General features: G+C 35.5%; 1 protein-coding gene across 1 annotated transcript in view; it reads left to right on the forward strand.

Moving 5' to 3' along the window:
• LOC137432661 (NIPA-like protein 3) overlaps positions 1–22880 on the forward strand; it is a 142136-nt gene that overhangs the window by 28869 nt on the left and 90387 nt on the right. The gene's annotated exons all lie outside the window — the stretch shown is intronic.

Raw genomic sequence — 22880 nt, forward strand, 5'->3', positions numbered from 1 at the left:
CTGCTGTGACTGAACTTGCGGTGGCTGGAGCTGCTCTTTTAGGGATCCCTTACTCAACTCTTCTCGTACTCAACTCAACTCTTCTCGTACTCAGTCCAACCACGTCTCTTTCACGTCTCCCTTTTGGTCCAACCACACACTCGGTTCTTGCGCGCGCGCTTTTACAGCGCCTCAGGCGATCAAGCCGCCGGCCTTCAGGACACGCCCCTCGGTGAGCTCGCTTCGGCCCTGATTGGTGGGCACAGGCCCTCTGACTCCACCCTTGATGACGATGGGCGGGCATGCCCTTCTTCCCCGAGCTGAGCACATGCTTAATGGCGGCTATTGTAGTTGGCAGTAGAAGTTTTGGGAGTGGGAATGGGGAATAAAAGGGAATCTATCTTATTTCACTTGGTGCAATGGAGTGTCATCTTAATGGAAGACAAGGCCTTACCCTAATACACATAATAAGGAAATAAACTACTGAACAGGGGTATTATGGTGTCCTTCATGTATGCTTTATGGAACTAACTACGGGAACACCCTTTGACCTTTATACAACACTGGAGTAAGGAGGGCGATATTTTACAACAATTTACACTACAACAACAACAAAAAAAAAACATTCTCATATCCACAAGAATATATATATATATATATATATATATATATATATATATATATATATATATATATATATATATATATATATATATATATATATATATATATATATATATATATATATATATATATATATATATATAAAATAAAGAAATAAAAGGAAGGGAGGTTAGTAGTGTAATAATGTTGCTTCTGGGACACCTCCGTTTAACATGGGAAATCCCTATCTAATGTCATTTACCCCCTTGTCTTTTTCAAAAATCATAAACACCTCTATTTCTCCCACCCTCATCTTTATGAACCTTTTGTCTGTAGTACCTATCCTTAATGTTGTTCATTAGACCACTCAAACACTACAAATATTTGTTTTCTCTTATAGACCTATCATCCTTCTTCTACATATCATCTGGCAGATTAATCTTTGACCCATTCACTTCCATATTAATTCTTTCCCTCCCTCATTGCCCCTAAACACCTATATTTCTCTCACCCTGTTCTTTACGAACCTTCTAACCTTTTGACATGTTATCCTTATTCATTAGACCACTTAAACACCTGTGATCCTTCTGACCTCATGGACCTTTTAACCTTTTACTCTTAATATCATCTGGTGAATATAACCCACTCAAACAACGACCCTACAAATATTTGTTTATGCGTGGGAAATAATTTAATTCTCCTACAACTCTCTTCACCATCTAATATATTAACAAAAAATATGTTTGAGTTTGGTTCTTTATTAAGATATTTTAACTGAGCTAAGATAAAATGGTAAACCTCCCTCAATGTTCTTATTTGAGCGCCTCCAGTGCCACACACTTTTTGGTAGGCTCTGCCCACCTTTTGTTAAGCTCCGTCCACTTTTTGGAAAAAACCCGCCCACTTTTTGGTAAGCCACGCCCACCTTTTACTAAGCCCCGCCCACTTTTTGTTAAGCCACGCCCACTTTTTGCTATACCCCGCCCACTTTTGCTAAGCTCCGCCCACTTTTGCTAAGTCCCACCCACTTTATAAACTCTTCAGCATTGTATCATTTCCAGGTAATACATAACATCATTTTCAGGGAATTTCCATCACATCATTTCCAGTTAAGACACGCCCAGGGAATTTCCACAGGAAATGACACACACCCAGCCCTTCTTATAAAAGGCACCGACCACACAGGCTTTTTCAAACACGCTTTCTGCTTCACTTGAGAATGGACTCCTATGCCGAAATGGAATGGGATAACTTTGCTATTCCTTGGAGTCCTACTACCTGTGTAGCGCTCAACCTTCAGATTGATGAACTGGACTCGAACCTCTTGTCGATGGAGGAAATTGTATCTGAGCTACGAAATGAAAATTCTACTTTTAACACAACTTGGGATAAAGTTATTTTTTTGTTTGAAGATCTTTTGAACAACCAAGACCCACAGAACGAGTTCTACCTTGATGACCCAGCCAAAGAGTTATACCTTGGAGATCCACAAAATCCTGAAAAAGAGTTCTACCATGATGATACTTATTGTGAGTTATCAAAACAAAACCCACTGAACGAGTTCTACCTTGATGACCCAGCCAAAGAGTTATACCTTGGAGACTCACTAAATTTGGGAAAAACTAATTATGAGGTCTGCCTAGATGGTTCTAACTGTGGAGCCTACCTTGGAGACTCACTAAATTTGGGAAAAACAAATTATGAGGTCTGCCTAGATGGTTCTAACTGTGGAGCCTACCTTGGAGACTCACTAAATTTGGGAAAAACTAATTATGAGGTCTGCCTAGATGGTTCTAACTGTGGAGCCTACCTTGGAGACTCACTAAATTTGGGAAAAACAAATTATGAGGTTTGCCTAGATGGTTCTAACTGTGGAGCCTACCTTGGAGACTCACTAAATTTGGGAAAAACTAATTATGAGGTCTGCCTAGATGGTTCTAACTGTGGAGCCTACCTTGGAGACTCACTAAATTTGGGAAAAACTAATTATGAGGTCTGCCTAGATGGTTCTAACTGTGGAGCCTACCTTGGAGACTCACTAAATTTGGGAAAAACAAATTATGAGGTTTGCCTAGATGGTTCTAACTGTGGAGCCTACCTTGGAGACTCACTAAATTTCATAAAATTAGGAAAAGAGTTTTACCTTGGAGACTTTGAAAACTGGTTTCGTTTTGGAGACTCGGAATGGGGGTTTTGTTTTGATGACTCGGAATGTGATACCTATCTTGGAGGCTCAACAGGAATGTGGTTATACCTTGGGAACTTGGAAAGTTGGTTTTATTTTGGAGACTCTACCTGTGGGGTTCCTCTTGGAGACTCTTTGGATTCTAAAGCAATGAACAATGTTCTTTATTTAATGACGCTTGATTTAAGCAATATCAAGAAAGTTCGAGGAAGAAAATGCTGGAAAATTCTTTCTTCCCATTTCTACTTCTTCAAACTTAAAAGCCTTGAAAGACAGAATTGGAGGAAGAGGAAAAAAAAAAGAAATACGTATTTAAAAAAGAAGAAAAGAAAGATTATGTTAGGGTTTGGGTGGGATTTTGAATGTGAGGGTTAGGGATGGGGTTGGGTTAGGGTTGGGATTTTGAATGTGAGGGTTAGGGTTGGGGTTGGGTTAGGGATGGGGTTGGGTTAGGGATGGGGTTGGGTTAGGGATGGGTTGGGTTAGGGTTGGGATTTTGAATGTGAGGGTTAGGGTTGGGGTTGGGTTAGGGATGGGATTGGGTTAGGGTTGGGATTTTGAATGTGAGGGTTAGGGATGGGGTTGGGTTAGGGATGGGGTTGGGTTGGGGATGGGGTTGGGTTAGGGATGGGGTTGGGTTAGGGATGGGGTTGGGTTAGGGATGGGGTTGGGTTGGGGATGGGGTTGGGTTAGGGATGGGGTTGGGTTAGGGATGGGTTGGGTTAGGGATGGGTTTGGGTTAGGGATGGGGTTGGGTTAGGGTTTGTATATTATTATGACTCACTCGCACATACACACACACACAAAAGTTAAGCCCCAACTAAAAAGTTGTGGGATTCTGTGTTTGGGGTTCACAGATTTAAAAACGTATCCCCATTATACACACACAAAAGTTAAGCCCCAACTAAAAAGTTGTGGGATTCTGTGTTTGGGGTTCACAGATTTAAAAACGTATCCCCATTATACACACACAAAAGTTAAGCCCCAACTAAAAAGTTGTGGGATTCTGTGTTTGGGGTTCACAGATTTAAAAACGTATCCCCATTATACACACACAAAAGTTAAGCCCCAACTAAAAAGTTGTGGGATTCTGTGTTTGGGGTTCACAGATTTAAAAACGTATCCCCATTACATTTTATTTATTTATTTATTATTTTCAAGGGTATTATCTGCTTACTTGTGTTTTTTGTAATTCTTGTGAGTAAAATGAACCCAAGATTTCTTCTCCATTTAAATCATATAATTTGTAGGTCCAAGGGACTGTATCCATTACATCAATGATTTTAAATAATTCACGAGTCCATTTTTGTGTATAACCTTTCTCAAAATGACTTTTCCATTTGTATATTCTTACAATATCACCAACTTTAAACTTGGGCTTTCTCAAATTAATCTCCTTTTCATATTCTAATTTTGTAAATGTTTCTGATGGTTTTGATTGTGTTGATGAATGAACTGTATTATTGTAATTATCTACAACTAGGGCATGCCCGTACTATATATATGCCCGTACTATATATCTATCTAAAATTATATCCCCCCCCCCCCTCTATTTACATGAAATGGTTTGGTTCATTCGCAACGCCAAAGCGAACGGCGAACGGCTTGCGAGTACAGTGACAATCCCCCCCCTCTATTTACATGAATGGTTTGGTCCATTCGCAACGACCACAGAACCCCCCCCTCATGCAATGGTTTGGTCCAAAGCGAACGGCTTCCGGAGTTTGGTAAAGCAATCGCCATCGCGTGCACAAACGCGCAGGAAAGCGAATGAATCGCAAATTCGTTTTTATTAGTGATACGAATTGAATTGGGAGAAATTGGGAGATGAATGAATTGGGAGAAATAATGCGCATAAGAAATCGAATTACGTACCGTAATGGCGGTCAGCTCGTAACGCGCTCAGCTCCGCTCGTCTCACATCGGCCACGCCTACGCAACAAAGCGTTCTGTGATTGGATGCCGGAAAGCGTGCTGCCGGACAGTCGTCACTGTCCGGAAGTTCGCAAATCGCAGTTAGGATGAATCGTTTTAATTTAATCGCAGTTTGAATTCGTTTTAAAACATAGTTTAACGGCAACATAGTTTTCCAACGTGAAATAAATGAATACGCTGTCAAATGTGCCGTCCGAGGCAGAGCCTGATCGCCACGTTCGGCACACGTGATAGCTCGCTGCTCTCTGATTGGTTGAAGCGTTTTTTGGACATATCTCGGTAAGTAATTGTCCGATTAATATGAAACCTTGAAAAGGCACATCCTCGGGTCCCCAGCAATATACCTGGCAAGTTTCAAGTATATCGGACCCGTGGTTGTCGAGAAACAGCGGTCACAGACACACAGACACACAGACACACAGACACACAGACACACAGACACACAGACACACAGACAGACACACAGAGATTGCTGGAATTATAGATAGATATCCTGAATTAAATACACCCATTTTTGAGAACCGAGTTGTGTGAATTTTTTACATAATTTCTCTTTTAAAGTACGATTAAAACGCTCAATAACAACTGCCTTTCCTTCATTAAAGGTGCTGTATAATTTAATACCCTTCCCCTTAAGAAATTTCATGAATATTTTGTTATAGAACTCTGTTCCCTCATCAGTCCATAACTTCTTTGGTTTCCTTTTATCCCGATCAAATATTAGCTTAAAGGCTAACATTAAAGTATCACCCCTTTTATTTTTTAAAGGGACAACCCAGGCAAATCTACTCCTCAAATCAATAACGGTTAAAGCATACCTGTATCCCCTGTCATTATTCAATTCAATTAAATCAGCGGACCATATGTGGTCAGTGTATTTAGAATAAACCTTCCTTCTTTTAAACTTTGTGATTATAGGTTTGTGTAATTCTTCAGCCAAAAGCTCCTCAGTCTTGATGGCATCATTAGAGCCTAATAGTTTTTTGAGGAATAACCAAGACCAAGTTTCAATTTAGCATTTATCAAATTTCTCACAATAAACCTATCAACTTTCTCTCTCAACGTTGGATTTTGTATCAAAGACAAATTATACAACATTTCGCTGTCGGCTTTATGTTTTTCAGTCAACGTAGTGGTTTTCCCATAAGCAATATCATGCTTCATACACACTTCGTCAACCCTATTTGTAGGTTTAGACCAAGGTTTAGGATTGTCAGCCTCATCTAATCTTTTATCCAAGTTTGTTCCTGGACCACAGAAAGAATACCCTGGAAGGTGTAATTCCCCTGGAATTCCAGTTGTTGTAAATTTACTTCCTGACAGAAACTTTTGTATGTCTCCTCCTCTTTTAGGAGAGATGAATTGGCACTTTTTAGAGCCACATACTTGACATATTCCTTTTTGATAAACTCTATTATTTTTAGCTTTAACATAAGAGATATTTTTAGATTTAGTTTTCTTTTTACATTTGAGACAATAACTCATATTTATTTATCAGAAAAATTCCGACAGAGTATCAAAACCTTTTTGGTTTTCAACATATACATTTCAATCTTTATTTTTAAAACATAAAGAATCCTAAGGAATGCCTTCACTCTCTCCTCCATTTATTTACAAATAAAAACTAACTAAAGTCAATGACACCAACATCATCAATCACATAATCTTTTCCTTCTTCTTCTTCTTCTTCTTCACCACTTTCTCGTTTAAATCTCTGAAATTGAAGACATTGACGTTCTTATTTTTGAAACCATTATCTTCATAAGAGTTGTTAATTCTTTAATTTCCTCTTCGGTGCGTTGAGATTGATTTATTTGCTTTAATACACTCAATCTTTTATGAATCTCAGTGATTTCCATCTTTTTATATTTTTCCTCCCTCTCTCTTTGCTCCCTCTCCTCCTCCTCCATTTTCTCCCTCTCCTCCTTCTCCTTTTTCTCCCTTTTCTCCCTTTCCTCCTTCTCCCTTTTCTCCCTTTCCTCCTTCTCCTTTTTCTCCCTCTCCTCCTTCTCCTCCTTTTTCTCCCTCTCCTCCTTCTCCTCCCTCTCCCTTTCCTCCTTCTCCTTTTTCTTTCTTTCCTCCTTCTCTTCTTCAACTCCTTCCTCATCCCTTGCTACCCTTGAGTTTGAACCCCAAAGAATATTATACATATACTCATCTGGATTTTGAGATATTCTTGTATCTATAATTATTTTTCTCATAATAGGATACCAATAAGATTTGTTGACGATTTCTAAAAGAGTTTTATATTTCATAACTTTGAGAAGTTCATTTTTATTTAATATTTTAAACAAGTCTCTATTTGTGGGTTTAACAATATCAGTATAAGGCCAGTTTTTTATGACAAAATTCCCATGTATATGCTCCAAATCATAAGGTATGTAATACCGAGCACCCTTTTCTTGTAGGTATCCTTGAATACAAAAATTATAATTCTCTTGTAGTCTTCTTCCTGCCATTTATGTATCAGAAATATATGTGAGATTAATATTATGACAGGTAATACCACCCCATCTTCCCACTACCAAATCGGTTTGTATTCCTCGGCTTTCTATCCTTATCTCATTACCTTCCTTCTTTGTCATGCGAACCATCGCTATACTATCATATATTTTTATTTTCTTAAAATCACGTATTTGTTGTTTACTAATTGTACTTCCACATAAATCCTTATCTTCACCAAGTGGATAATATTCTTCTTTACGAGACTGATTTAAATCATGTAGGTCTTCTATGTTTATTGAAAAAGACCAATTATACCCTAAATCAGGCATATCATACCCCCATTTATTAATTCGCATATTAACTAAATGTCCTTCTTTATAAAATTTAATTGTAAGCAGGTAGTTAAATTCAATGAGGAAAGGTGTATGGTCAGTATAACCAGGTGTTGTGGTTGTAAATTTTACTTGTTTCACAAAACGTGCTGTTTTCTTTAAAGATATATATTGTGATAAATCACTGAATCTAATCAAGTCATTCGCATCTGTAGGGTTTGGATAATTGATTAATTTATAAGTATTCTTCATATTAATATTTTTACTTACACTATATTTTTGTCGTTCAGCCTGTGCCTTTGTATAATAATTTGATAAATCAATATCCTGAGAGGATTTTCCAAAGATAGAACCATCTTTTCCAACATAGGTCATTTATATTAGATAAAAAATGATATCATAAAAATTTTCATTATTGTTGAGTTGAAATAATACATATAAACATAATTGGCCACAACATTTAGAATTAATTTCTTGAACTTGGAATGTTTGATAAACACCATTCTGTAAGAATTGTATTACTTCAACAGGTGGTGGCATACCATAACTATCAAAATAATATTTATCCTGACTATTATGAATACAAACCCAATGAGAACCATTCTGTGTGTCTAAATTCATAATAATATTCTTTGTATTCTTATTTATATGTGTTAATTCATCTCTCATACAAATAACCACATTATCAATTTTTAGTGTTTTACAATACTTAGCTAGTTCTATATTTGACGTTGTATTCTTTCCAAATTGTTTAAACCATTTATCCATTTATTTATGAGAAAGATACAATCCATTACCCCGTTTAGTTAGTTTAACACCCGCTTGAGCGATAGAGGAAAGCATATCTCCAACCAACAATCTAGCTTTATCAGGTAGACTTTCAAGTTTTTGAGCAAAATCTACAATTACACCACTTCCACTAATTTGTTTCTCCAACTCCTTGTTATGTCTTTCCAATTCTTTTTGAGCTTTTAGTTGTGCCTTCCTTTCGTTAGCAGTTTTTACCGCTGCTGAAATACCACCAGTCAATGCTCCCGCCGCACTTAAACCAGCAAATAAAGGAATTAGAAACGGGAGAAATCCTCCTCTTGACTCATCTATTGAATATTTCTTTAACATAGGTTTCGTCATTTTAATTTTAAGTGATCCAACATCATTTAGTGTTTTTACTTGTGTGTGTGTGAGTAAAACATCAATTCTTACAGCTCCTTTTCTTTGAATTGTATTAACATTAATAATACAAGGCTTTTGATTTTGAATACAAGATGTTAATTTATTAAGATTGATTTGATTAACATATACCCCAACCATTTATTTATGAGAAAAAACCTATGTGATATTAATCATAACACCATTATCTGTATTAATCTGTAATTCTGTTTCCTCCAAAAGCAAACAATATGCATTAACCTCTTCACTCTCCCCTCTTTCAATGTATAGAGAAGTATCCACTCGATTAGACTTTATAGTTTCCTTTTGAGAACTCAGGTCAATTGCGTAGATTGTATAAAGTTTTTGAAACGCAACCATATCCAAAATAGGATCATTATTACCATTACTTTCACACACCTTTTGGTAGGACTTGTAGGCTTCCGCATAATCATTTTTTTCCCAATCAATTTCCAATCTATCTCGCGGATAAAATGTGCCATCAAGAGAAACCCGAAGTTGTTTCACCTTTGCATTATCACTCAGGGCATTATTCTTATTAGTACCGTCCTCTCCATCTGGTTTTTTAAAAATGAGCCAGAGGTATCGTGGCTTTCCTTGAAGAACACCTAAATTCCAAGTGTAGGTAGTGTGTTCCAGTTTAACGTGTTGACATCTTCTTTTAAGGTATGATACATTTAGCGGTTTCTTTGAGTTAAGTCTTCTATTTAACATCTCTTCCGTTTTAAGATTAGGAGTATATTCACTGATATACCAACACAAATCATTAATAACAAATTTATTATTTTCTCCAAAAGCATTTTCATCCCCAAAAAGCAATCTATTTACATTATCATTCCTTTGTAGTTGAAATCTAATTTTAAGCCCATACAAAACTTTATCATAATCACAAAATCCAAATATACCTTTCAGAGGTACTGCTACGGTAAAACTATTCTCAGCTTTTGCGTCATCATTATACATTGACTTCCTTTGACTATAACCAGGGTCTGCGTTTGTACCCGTTGACATATCAGGAATAAAACCCTCAACAGCTCCCTTACCCATTCTATCACTAAACGAATATAGTGTAAATTTCATCATTTCAGATGTAGCAGAGACATAATCAACCGCTTCAACCTCTTGTGTTCCAATATACAGGCGGACACTGTCAAACATTTTCCAGAAGAAATCATTTACGAGTGTAGCATTAGTATTATTCGCAGCCTTAGTGAATTTAAATTTACACAGCAAGAAACTATCAGCTATATTCAAGTAAGTTTGTTGATTATTTATTTCAAAACTTTTTGTTCCGTTTGAATTCCAGTCTGTTCCTGTTATAGCATTTACCTTAAAATAGTCTTCCTTTTTAGTGGAGTTTGAAATGATAATCGTATCATCCAAATCATAGATACTATCAATCGCTTCCATACTTGTATTTATATAGCATTAAAATTGTTGAAACCCTGACCCAAGTATTTTAATGATTTTTTGTCGTTCTTGTGAAGATAGTTGAGTTTTACCTTTTTTTATTTCTTTGATTGCTTGTAATTTATGAGACTCCTTTTGAGCATCTTTTATACTCTTTATAGCACCCGCAACGGAGCCCACGGCAGAAGCAGTTGAACCAATTAGGTCTTTATGTTTAAGGATGGTTGAACCAATACCCATTAGAGTATCAATTATCCCATCTCCTTTATTTCGAAATTGATGACCTACACCTCGTTGTCTCTTAGGTTTATAGTATCCTCTACCCACATACCTTGTATAGTCTGGTGAAAGGAACATGCCCTCCCCTGTAATTATTTTATATTTTCCCAACTCGTGTTTTCTCACAATAACCATTATTTATTTATTGAAAAACTTCACGTAGGTGAATTCTGATGGATATAATTTCATCATTAAAGGATATCATACGATTATCTTGGTCGGTTATCCTAAAATTTACTCTGTATATGGTTTTTCCTGACACAGGTAAATAGACAAGATTTTTTGGTTCCATATTAAATTTATAACCAATCGGGGTTGAGTATGCACTGAATGAAAATATTGTATTTGTTCTTATTCCATCGTTATAAGCACCATCAATCAAATCACAATGAATTAATACTGAATTTATACCGGAGGATATTTGGATAACATTATCACTGTAAAACGTCCCGTTATTTTCAATCTTTTTTGAAGAGAAACCCAATAGCTCTCTAAACGAATTTTCAATCGTGAAATCAACTTTATAATTATTTTTAAGTTTAATAGTTGATTTTGAAGTGTGTTTTTGAATATCTATTACAATATTTTTTGGTTCATCACCTTTTTCTTTCATAAGGCGAGAGACTTCTGAAGATATTTGAGAAATCTCGTAAGCTCCAGGTGAAACGGTTATAGTTTTATATCCACTTCCTGGATTATAACTAAACTTGTTGTTTTTCTCTGTGATATTAAAAAGGGTATTGTAAGTTTCCATTGACAACAAAGATGCCTCATATGAGGTAAGGGGGTCAAGTTGTAGTGGGTAAGGGAATGAAGCTGTGTAATCGCTCGTTGTGAAATTAAAACTAAGAATTGTGCTTCTCATCTTATTTAATATCTAATAAAATATCTTTGTATTGACATTTATTAATTATTTTCATGTTCATCAACTGATCTAAAATGGCTGAGGATTCATTAAAACAATTGTTGTTTCCAGCCTTCTTACTACCTAACAACAATAATAGCCTATTAACTAATTGTGATGGGTCATTTGGAAGAAAACTAACACCCGAACCAAGCTTACTTAAAGCATCAATAATATGTTTCTCCTTCTCATTCTTCTTACTTTTACCAGCAACAGAAACTCCATAATCAAGTGCATTTAGCAACTCAATATATACCCTATCTTCCTCTCTTTCCATATCAAGTGGTTCCTCAAAATATTTGAACCGCTGAATCCGGGGTTTGTTAGAAGAAACATTAATCTTGGAGTTAATTTAACATTTGGTTGAGTAGAACTCAAGAACATCAATTCATCATTAAATATCAATACCTTTTCTTCCACAAGAATGAAACACTGCTGGTTCTTCTGTTGGAATGAGACCTGCTCTGGTTTTTGAACCCGCCGAATATTCATTGTTTTGAAGAGCTTCCACAACATAATTAGGGGGTGATTTACCTCCTCAAGTTTCCGAAATAATCCCTCGTCATCATATTCTAATTCACCAAGTTCTTGTTTTGTTATCTGACTAAATCTTTGAGCATTTGAAGTTTTTTCGGAGTAAATTCTACGTGGGTACTTGTAGGTGAGTGTTGAGTTTCAAAAGTGGTTTAAAGAATTTCTCTTGTTTTCTTTCAAAGGCTTCTTCACCAGTTAGTTTCTGTCTCCGTTTCTTCTTTATCTCTTCCTGTTGTTTAACAACTTTTGAAACTAATTGTTGATGTTCCTTAACTTTCTTTCTCTTTCTTCAGTATTCATTTTCTGTATTTATTTATTGAAAAATATCATTTAGTATCTCATCTTGTTTCACAACAATATTTATATCTTCCAATCGTGTGTTTCATATAATTTTCAAATTCTTTTTTACTACATAACGTAGAGCAATTATCTCTCCAAAAATTATTTTCATCTATTGAATTTAACTTAAATAAAATAAAAGTATGGCATTGTTTCTTATTGAGCGTCGAGGGAGTTGAAAATATGATTGACTAAGATATATACAATTACAAGAAGAATGTCTCCCTCTTGTATAGTAGCTATCCATTACTGTTTGGTTTCTCTCATTAACACAATCATCAAAGATGACGAGGTTCTTTTTTGATTTATCTAAATCTTGAGGTGAAGGTATATCATCCGTATTATCACTGAGAATACAAGTTATGGGTTTCGATTTTGATTTCTGTGTATCACAAAATAATTGTATTATATCTTCAATATTATAATCATTCAGTTTGTTTTGAAGTTTAAATTAAACCGATAATGTCTTCCTTTTTAAGACCTGCATTAAAACCCTGTGAGAGTAGTTGATACTCGGGTTGAAAACTTGACTTTGTAAAAATTATTAAATTATCATAATCTAAAAATTAGGACCAAGGAGCATCTTTAAAAGTAAACAGGTTTTCCCACATCCGCTTGAACCAACTATTAGGACATCTCAATGAATTTGGAATGTTTTTATGGTTATTAAATTTTATCTTATTTCCCAAACGGGAAAAAATCATTCATTTATATATTTGGAAAAACAAGTCATCCAACTTTTTTTGAGCTATTTTAGAAACTCTATTTTTTATCCTGAGTTCTGGTTTAATTTCAAAATAATTCATTATTTTTTTATGTATGTTATCCTTGTATTAACATTTCCATTAAAATTATTTTGAATAATAAATATCATTAAACCCTTATACATTTCCTCAATACAAAGAGTCTCTTTCCTTGTAAGAAATGGTGTATTATCACCATAATGCTTAACATTCATCTCTCTTATTAATCTTGTAAAGTAATTCATTTTGGTTCTAATTTAAAAGAGTTATATGTTTTTTTATATTTCTTATTATCATTAATTAGAATATAATCACAGAATAAAACATTGTTTATATGAATCCTCATCATTAAGCCCCACTCTATCACAAGCCGACAATTCTCTAATTTATCATATGGAGAGTCTGGAAATTCTAAATATCCTTCAGAACTTATCATATTTATGTGGTAAATTTTTACTTAAACTACGCAAGTTTATTCATTAATAAATACAATGTTTCAAAGCACAAAAGACAAATTTCAATCAATCTCTACTTCTGTGGAAGATATAGAAAATATGTCAAAGATGTTAAATTGAACAAAGATAAATATGGAAATTTTTGGGTAAAACCAGTTATGGAAAATAACATGAGCCCCTCTATTTCATTTAAAGGAGAGCTCTAACTATACTGGAAAGACATCCATTAAAGTAAATCTAACAAAAGTTTCTCCTCTACTCCTGGCAATTTCATTCAAAGCTTGAAAAGTGATTGACCACGATACTTTGAAAAGAATGATATGACCATTAATAATTCTAGAGGAGACATTTGTATTTTCTTTAATAATCCAAGGGTGTTAGATCTAAGTAAAATGAATGATGTTAATATTTCTGGTGAAATGTCATTTCGTTCTATGATAGTTAGAGATTATTTAAAGATAACTTTTGATATTAAAAATGTAGAGATTGAATCCGTTAATGAAAGAAAGTATATTGGTATAGATGGAAAGGTTTTTTCTGCTAATTAAATATGAGTCATTACAGCAGTGAAGATTTTACTATTTCAATTGAACTCGGACGATAGTGATGATAGTATTTCATTGAACTCGGACGATGGTGATGATAGTATTTCATTGAACACAGATGATAGTTATGATACTAATAGTTTGTGCTCAAATGATAGTTATGAGAGTAGCTTTATTGATGACTCTGAGTATGATTCTGAGTATTCATGTGATAGTTATGACTTAGATGATTCTGAGTGAAAAAGTGTTTTAGTTTTAGCACAGCGATATATATAAAACGGAGCTTGTAAAGCTCAAAAGTGTTTTATTTTAAGCACAGTGATATATATAAAACACCACGTTTTTCTCACGCTATAAATATGGTTTATTGTGATACTTGCGAGAAGGAAGTAAAATATTATAAACAACATATTCTCACCGCAAAACTTACATACAACATTTTAAACCAAACTTTCCCCTCTTCCACCTGAAACAAAACACTGTTCTACATGTATAAAAAATATCCTCAAGAAAGGCTTCAAAATACATCTTAAAACAAATCTACATTTATCAAATTTTATCACAACTAAAAACTCTGATGGAGCATTCAAAGGACATATTAAAATAAGAGTCTTTAACTTCAAACCTCCTGAACCAGAGTCTATAGTTGATGCTGTAGAAATAGTTAAACCTGCTGTTCAAACGTTGATTGAAAAAAACACTAAAGGAAATGAAACCACTTTAAATTTTATATGGGAGTAAAATTAGAAATGACAAAGGATGAAGGAGTTATAGATGCACCATACATGAGAACTGAGCCACACTTTATATCTTCATACAAGATTTTAAAACATCAGGAGTCTATGATGAACTATTAAACAAGAGGCAGATGTGGATAATTCAATCGTAGGAAGTGGATTCAATATAGGAAAAATTATTTACATAGGGACATTCATATTCTTAAATCAGATCCTCTAAAAGCTTCTTCTTACATTGATTTACCAGTGTTATCAAAAATAGAAAGGCAGTTATCAATATCAAAAATAAAGACAATAAATGTTTTCTCTTTTCTCTGGTCTATTTTAGCACACTTACATCCTCCACATTTTCATGATGAAAGAGTATCTCATTATAAAAAATATGAGAATACATTAAATACGAAAGATCTAAAGTTTCCGATGACTTTAAATGATATTCCTAAATTTGAAAAGATGAATAATTTATCAGTTAATGTTTATGGTCTAACAGAAACAAACAACATTCAGGTTTTAAAGCTTTCTGACAATTGTAAACAAACTCATATTAATCTTCTATATTTTAATTCAGACGAAAATTCACATTATACATACATCAAAGATATTGCTAAATTAATAAAACCACAAGTCTGTAAGAGAACAAATAAAATATATATTTGTTTGCGTTGTCTTAACTTCTTCAATTCACAAGAAAGATTAGATAAACATTCAAATTATTGTGGCGAACATAAATCAACGGTAATCAATATGCCTAAAGAAGGCTCAAAGATCACATTCAAAGATGAAAATAAAAAGATCAAACATCCATTTGTTATATATGCTGATTTTGAAAGTATTTTAGAAAAAATTGATACTGCTTCTCAAGATCCAAAAGAATCATACACAAATAAATATCAAAAACATACTCCTTGTGGTTTTTGTTATTATATCAAATCATCCGTTGGTGATAAATATAACAAGTTAGAGATGTATAGAGGCTCAAATACCCCAGAGGAGTTTGTGAAACGACTAGAAAAAGACTGTGTTCGATTAACCAAGATAATGAGAGAAACCAATAAACCAATGTCCTTAACAAGTAAAGAAAAAAGGGAATTTATAAAAAACAATGTCTGTCATATTTGTGAGGAGAAAATTGGTAAAGGTCTAAAGGTTAGAGACCATTGTCATCTCACTGGTAAATATAGAGGTCCGGCTCATCAAAGTTGTAATATTAATTATCAACTCCCCTCTTTCATTCCTGTCTTTCTTCATAACAACGCTCATTATGATACACATCTATTTATCAAGGAACTCTCAAAGACTTCTGGAAGTATCTCAGCAATTCCAAACACGGATCAGAAATACATTTCATTCACAAAAACAATTCACACATCTCCTATTACTCATATCAGATTTCTTGATACATTTAAATTCATGGCAAGTCCATTGGTTAACTTGGTTCAAAATCTAAAAGAGTTTCCATGTCTTTCAGAGTATTTTTTAGATAAAGATTTTCTAACACAAAAGGGAATTTACCCCTATGACTATATGGACTCATTTGAGAGATTCAATGAAACACAACTTCCTTCAAAAGAAAATTTCTATAACAAATTAAATAATAGTCATATATCTGATAAAGATTATGTACACGCACAAAATGTTTGGGAAAAATATAACATCAAGAATCTTGGCGAGTATCACGATTTGTATCTCAAAACTGATGTGCTTTTATTGGCCGATGTATTTGAAGCCTTTAGATCTGTTTGTCGCACTGCATATGGATTGGATCCTGCTCACTACTACACAGCACCTGGATTGGCCTGGAGTGCGATGTTGAAAATGACAAAACAAGATTTGGATTTGATAACCGATGTTGATATGCTTTTGATGATTGAAAAGGCAAAAAGAGGTGGAATTTCACAAGTCTGCTCGAGTAGATACGCAAAAGCAAATAACAAATATCTTCCAAATTATGATCCAACGAAAGAGAGTTCTTACTTGATGTACTATGACGCGAACAACCTGTATGGCTGGGCAATGTCTCAGGCTCTTCCTTATGGAAAACTTAGATGGGTAAAGGAAAAAGACTACAAAAACGTTTTACAAGATGTATGTATCTCTACACAAAAAGAATTGGATGAAGAAAAAGTTGGTTATTATTTTGAAATTGATTTAAAATATCCAGAGGAACTCCATAACCTACACAAAGATCTCCCATTTGCTTGTGAGAAAGCAAGTCCAAAGAAAGAATGGTTGAGTGATTATCAACGATCGTTTGATATAGGTGAATCAACAGAAAAATTACTTACTACATTATATAACAAGAAAAATTATGTTCTACACCAAAGAAATTTGCGACAATATTTATCAAAAGGTCTAAGAGTAGAGAAGATCCATAGGGTTCTAAAGTTCAATCAAAGTCATTGGTTAAAGGGGTACATTGATTTTAATACACAAAGAAGAACAGAGTCAAAAACAGATTTTGAGAAAGACTTTTATAAATTGATGAATAATGCGGTCTTTGGTAAGACTATGGAGAATGTGAGGAAAAGACAAAATATCAGACTATCAACATCTTGGGAACAAGCATCAAAATTAATTAATAGACCGAGTTTTACTCGAGCTGAGGTCTTTACTGAGAACTTTTGTGCGATCCATTTGATTAAAGAGAGTATTGAAATGAACAAACCTATTTATATTGGAACAACAATTCTTGATTTATCAAAGTCATTAATGTATGATTACTTTTATAATAACTTGAGGAAGAAATATCAAAATGATGTTAATCTACTTTATATGGATACAGATAGTTTTATTTTGAAAATTAATACCAACGATGTTTATTCAGACATGAAAAGAGACATTAATATCTATGACACGAGTAATTACAGTCCAGAGAGTGAGTTGTTCTCTTCTAAAAATAAAAAGGTGATTGGAAAGTTCAAGGATGAATTAGGAGGAAATGTTATGAGTGAATTTGTGGGATTGAGGTCAAAGGCTTATGCTTATAAATACATTGTGAATAACGTTGAAAAGACTGATAAGAAGTTAAAAGGTGTAAAGAAAAATGTTATTAAAGAAACAATAAACTTTAAGGATTATTATAACTGTTTAACAACAAAGAAAGAAGAGTTTAGAAAGATTAATGGAATAAGAAGTTATAAACATCAATTATATTCAGAAGAGATAAATAAGAAAGCATTGGGGGCTTTTGATGATAAGAGGTTTATTTTAGAAAATGGAATTGATAGTCTCCCTTATGGTTATATAAGTATATAAGTGATAAGATATATATATAAGTGATAAGATATATATAAGTGATAAGATATACATAAGTGATAAGATATATATAAGTGATAAGATATATATAAGTGATAAGTTAAAAAGGGGGGGGGGTTGGGGATTTTAACGGGCTACCGCCGCCTTTTTTACTATTATATAAATGATAGAACCAAGTATCAACCAGACTAAAGAGTGGAGGTGTAATCAACCTTGGTATATAAATGGAAAACATAATGAATGTGAAAAATATCAAATAGGTATAATTGAAAAGGCAACTGGTAAAAAAGTTCACAAAACAAATAAGAGAATTAATTTAAATACCGGTGAATTGGGTAAAAAAGATGGAAATATTTTTGAGTGGACGGAAAACTTTGATGGTTGTCAGGAAAATATATACTTTAATTTAAAAATGGTATGTGGCACTGGAGGCGCTCAAGCAAGAACATTGAGGGAGGTTTACCATTTTATCTTAGCTCAGTTAAAATATCTTAATAAAGAACCAAACTCAAACATATTTTTTGTTAATATATTAGATGGTGAAGAGAGTTGTAGGAGAATTAAATTATTTCCCACGCATAAACAAATATTTGTAGGGTCGTTGTTTGAGTGGGTTATATTCACCAGATGATATTAAGAGTAAAAGGTTAAAAGGTCCATGAGGTCAGAAGGATCACAGGTGTTTAAGTGGTCTAATGAATAAGGATAACATGTCAAAAGGTTAGAAGGTTCGTAAAGAACAGGGTGAGAGAAATATAGGTGTTTAGGGGCAATGAGGGAGGGAAAGAATTAATATGGAAGTGAATGGGTCAAAGATTAATCTGCCAGATGATATGTAGAAGAAGGATGATAGGTCTATAAGAGAAAACAAATATTTGTAGTGTTTGAGTGGTCTAATGAACAACATTAAGGATAGGTACTACAGACAAAAGGTTCATAAAGATGAGGGTGGGAGAAATAGAGGTGTTTATGATTTTTGAAAAAGACAAGGGGGTAAATGACATTAGATAGGGATTTCCCATGTTAAACGGAGGTGTCCCAGAAGCAACATTATTACACTACTGAGGTTTGTGTCTGGGCACATTTGGCGAAACTGCAAATGCCAATGTATGATGCTCGTTATCCCTGCATGGAGGGCAAGATCTTCCAGGAATCATTTTTTGTTCTTGCCCTATTGATTAGCCATCGCAGCAAAGATCAGTATTTCCATAAATGAAGCGACAGGTATGTTATGCTCGTAATAATAATAATAACTAGAACTGCAAGCAGCGATGATGGGATTCCAGGCAAAATGGCTGACATACCACATGACTAATGATGTCATCATTTTAAAATATATTTTCCTTATAGGTGGTCGATCATATCTGTATGTTTTGGTTTAAACAACCTTCTAGATGCTCCACCATTTCGTACACGTCTGCCATTACATGACGAGAAGCTTCTCCGAGCATGCTAAATTTACTTCAGAAAAAAAAACTTTTAAAAAATTTCGAAAACGCGATGTTGCGTTTTCGCATACCAATCGACTTAAAATTTGGACACCCCAATACTACAATCGATCCTCCCCTCGATGGAGAGAGGTGATCATTCAAATTTAAATTCCGAAAGCTGAGCGCAATCTGCACTCAGTGGGTGTCGCACTCGCACCCCAGACACCGAGTCCCTTACAAGGTTCGAATCTCACTACCTGACACCCGTTTTTTTTTTTCAGAGAGTTTGAATCCCACTCCTAACACCAGTTGTCACGTCACTGGGGTTAAGACCCCTGGGTGACAGATGACCGAAACGAGCTTTAACTCCGAGGCGTATTTCAAACCTTGGCGGGATTGTCTTTGGCGTGCACGGGAAAGGCCTTATCTGATTGGACGGCCAACGCTGGGTTAATCCGAACCCACAAACACAAATACGGGACAAGCAAAATCCACAATTCAAAAAGGAAATGCAAAAATAAAGGATTTAATGAAAATTAATGCAAGAGACAATTAAAATGTTGAGGTAAAAACTAATAGTAATAGGCTGAGGTGAGGGACCCTCCACACGAGTCTCACACACACACACGGGGGAGTGGGTCACACACACATGGGGGAGTGGGTCACACACACACAAGGGGGAGTGGATCACACACACAGGGGAGTGGGTCACATATACGGGGGAGTGGGTCACACACACGGGGGAGTTGGTCACACACACACGGGGAGTGGGTCACACACACGGGGGAGTGGGTCACACACACATGGGGGAGTGGGTCACACACACATGGGGGAGTGGGTCACACACACACGGGGGAGTGGGTCACACACGCACGGGGGAGTGGGTCACACACATGTGTTCAGATTTACATGGTTGTGTTGTGTGTACACATGTGTAGCATGGGAGAGTGGGTCACACACGCATGGAAGAGTGGGTCACACACACATGGGGGAGTGGTTCACACACACACATAGGGGAGTGGGTCACACACACATGGGGGAATGGGTCACACACACACAGTGGAATGGGTCACACACACACGGGGGAGTGGGTCACACACACATGGGGGAGTGGGTCACACACACACGGGGGAGTGTCACACACACACACAGGGGAGTGGGTCTCACACACAAGGTGGAGTGGGTCACAAACACGGTGGAGTAGGTCACACACACATGGGGGAGTGGGTCACACACACGGGGGGAGTGGGTCACACACACACATGGGGGAGTGGGTCACACACACATGGGGAAATGACCACCCACATGCCCCACATTACGTAACCTTGAGCTAAAGACAGGCCGGATACACGCGACACATGTGTAGCATGTTCTGACGTCAAGAGCAAGTCGCACCAAGAACCTGACAAAACAACGTCCACAACACGTGACAGCATGGGATCATGCCGAATGGCAGCGGCCACTTCCACAGCGATTATAATCGTAATTACCGGACCAGATTATTTCCCGTCAGTTTTTATTTATTTATTTCACATCTGTGAATTGCATGTCAATGTCAATCCTGGATGTGAACACGATTGGTTCAGCCTTGAAAACTCTTGCGAAAACCCAAAAAGAAATTATTAATGATTTCACGATTTTATTTCCTATAGCAATGAAACACATCTTCTTTGGGCGGTGTATAATCACTCCAAACGAAACCGGCATTGCCTGGTTCCCTTTGCTTGAGTTGTAATCAAAATGTACCTTTGTTTCTTCAAAAAGTAATATATGATCGAAGACGTGTTGATTCAGTCTAAAAATGCACATCAGTCACAGGTGACTTCATTTTAAAATTGGAATGTATCAAAAACTTTTCGCTTTACAAAGTAAAAATACATTAAAACCAAACGTTATTAATAAATATTGTATTCAATAGTTAGTTTACATTATACAGGCCTTCTCATTTAAAATGCATTTTGTTCTTTAAACGTTAACTTTCATAGAAAATCTCTTGTCTGTGGTATTTGGGCTGTATATGATAAACCGTGCCGATCTCGGCTATTTCCTGCCTGTGCGTTAACTTTCAACAAATCTCCTTCCCGTTTTTTGCAACCGAGTTTAAAACCATGTTAGTGACTGTGAAAAATGAAATCCGATGGTGAATTAGAGTCGAGATAAAGTCGTGAGAGAGTCACAATAGACTTTATGTTACAGGCCTTCGAAAATTCATTTCGTTCTATAAACGGTAACTTGAATTGAATTTCTTTCCCGTTTTTTGCAACCGAGTCTAAAACCATGTTAGCGACTGTGAAAAATGAAATCAGATGGTGAATTAGAGTCGAGATAAAGCCGTGAGAGAGTGTCAATGGACTTTATGTTACAGGCCTTCGAAAATGCATTTTGTTCTATAAACGGTAACTTTAATTGAATTTCCTTCCCATTTTTTTCAACCGAGTCTAAAACCATGTTAGCGACTGTGAAAAATGAAATGAGATATCGAATTAGAGTTGAAATAAAACTGTGACTGAGAGCAAGACACCACGGGCCTAACAAAAGGGGCCTCAAAGCTATGCGAGGAAAGAAAATGGTGGTGATTTGATTTTGAAGTCCCCTCCAGAATGGGTGGAGCTACTCCCTCAACGGAAGAGGCCACACCCATGGACAGACTCACAGTCAGAATCACCTATGGAGAATATTATATAGATTAGGGAAAAATCACAGGGAGGCAAGCATGTACAGGGGAATTTAACCTTACAGACCAGACCCTACCTTGATAGCACAACTGCACTCCTCCACGTGGAGACACGTAAACACTCAACCGGAGATTCGACCCTACTTAGATACATCGAGATGGCTTTTTCTTCTTCTTTGCGACACTCGGAGCATGCTAATTCATACGATTCTGACTTTCCTAAGGTATTTAATCTTCTACCCCCACAAACGTAACAGTATTTTAATTCTAGGCTATAAGCATAAGGCAACAAAAGGTGAAAATTTTGAAAGTAGGTGTAGATTTTCTGTAGGTGCTGTAGTGATCAATATCAGGTGATGTTTGAATGTCAGCCATACATATTCATAAAGCACCAATTGTAATTATTATTTTATGGAATCACAAAGTACATTCTCTTGATTTTTGTTCTCTGGAAGTTTCAGCCACAATCAATCCTCATCATTTTTCGAATGAATAATTAAGAGTTGAGTCATTAAAATTTGGAGCATTAAAGGCATAAGAAGTTTTTCAAAGATACGACTAACCCTTGATACATATACACGCACATACAGTCGTGGCCAAAAATATTGCCACCCTTGCAGTTTTTTCAAATAATGCACCATTTCTTCCAGAAAATTGTTGAAATAAAAAATATATTTTGGCATCCACATATGTATTTCTTTAGTTTGCAGTGGAACAAAACAAAAAAAGCTTTAAAAAATACGAAATCTTATTCCACACATCAATCCTAAAATGGCCTGCACAATATCTAAGATCAAGAAAACATGATCGAAGATTGCCGCGAAGGATTGTTCGAATTATGAACAAAGCACCTAGATCAACTGCCAAACAGATTCAAGCTGACCTTCAGACACAATGTATGACCATTTGAACTCGCACATCCGTCG

Source organism: Myxine glutinosa, chromosome 8 (assembly GCF_964187855.1).
Source record: "Myxine glutinosa chromosome 8, kmMyxGlut1.1, whole genome shotgun sequence".
In the NCBI taxonomy this organism is placed as follows: Eukaryota; Metazoa; Chordata; class Myxini; order Myxiniformes; family Myxinidae; genus Myxine; species Myxine glutinosa.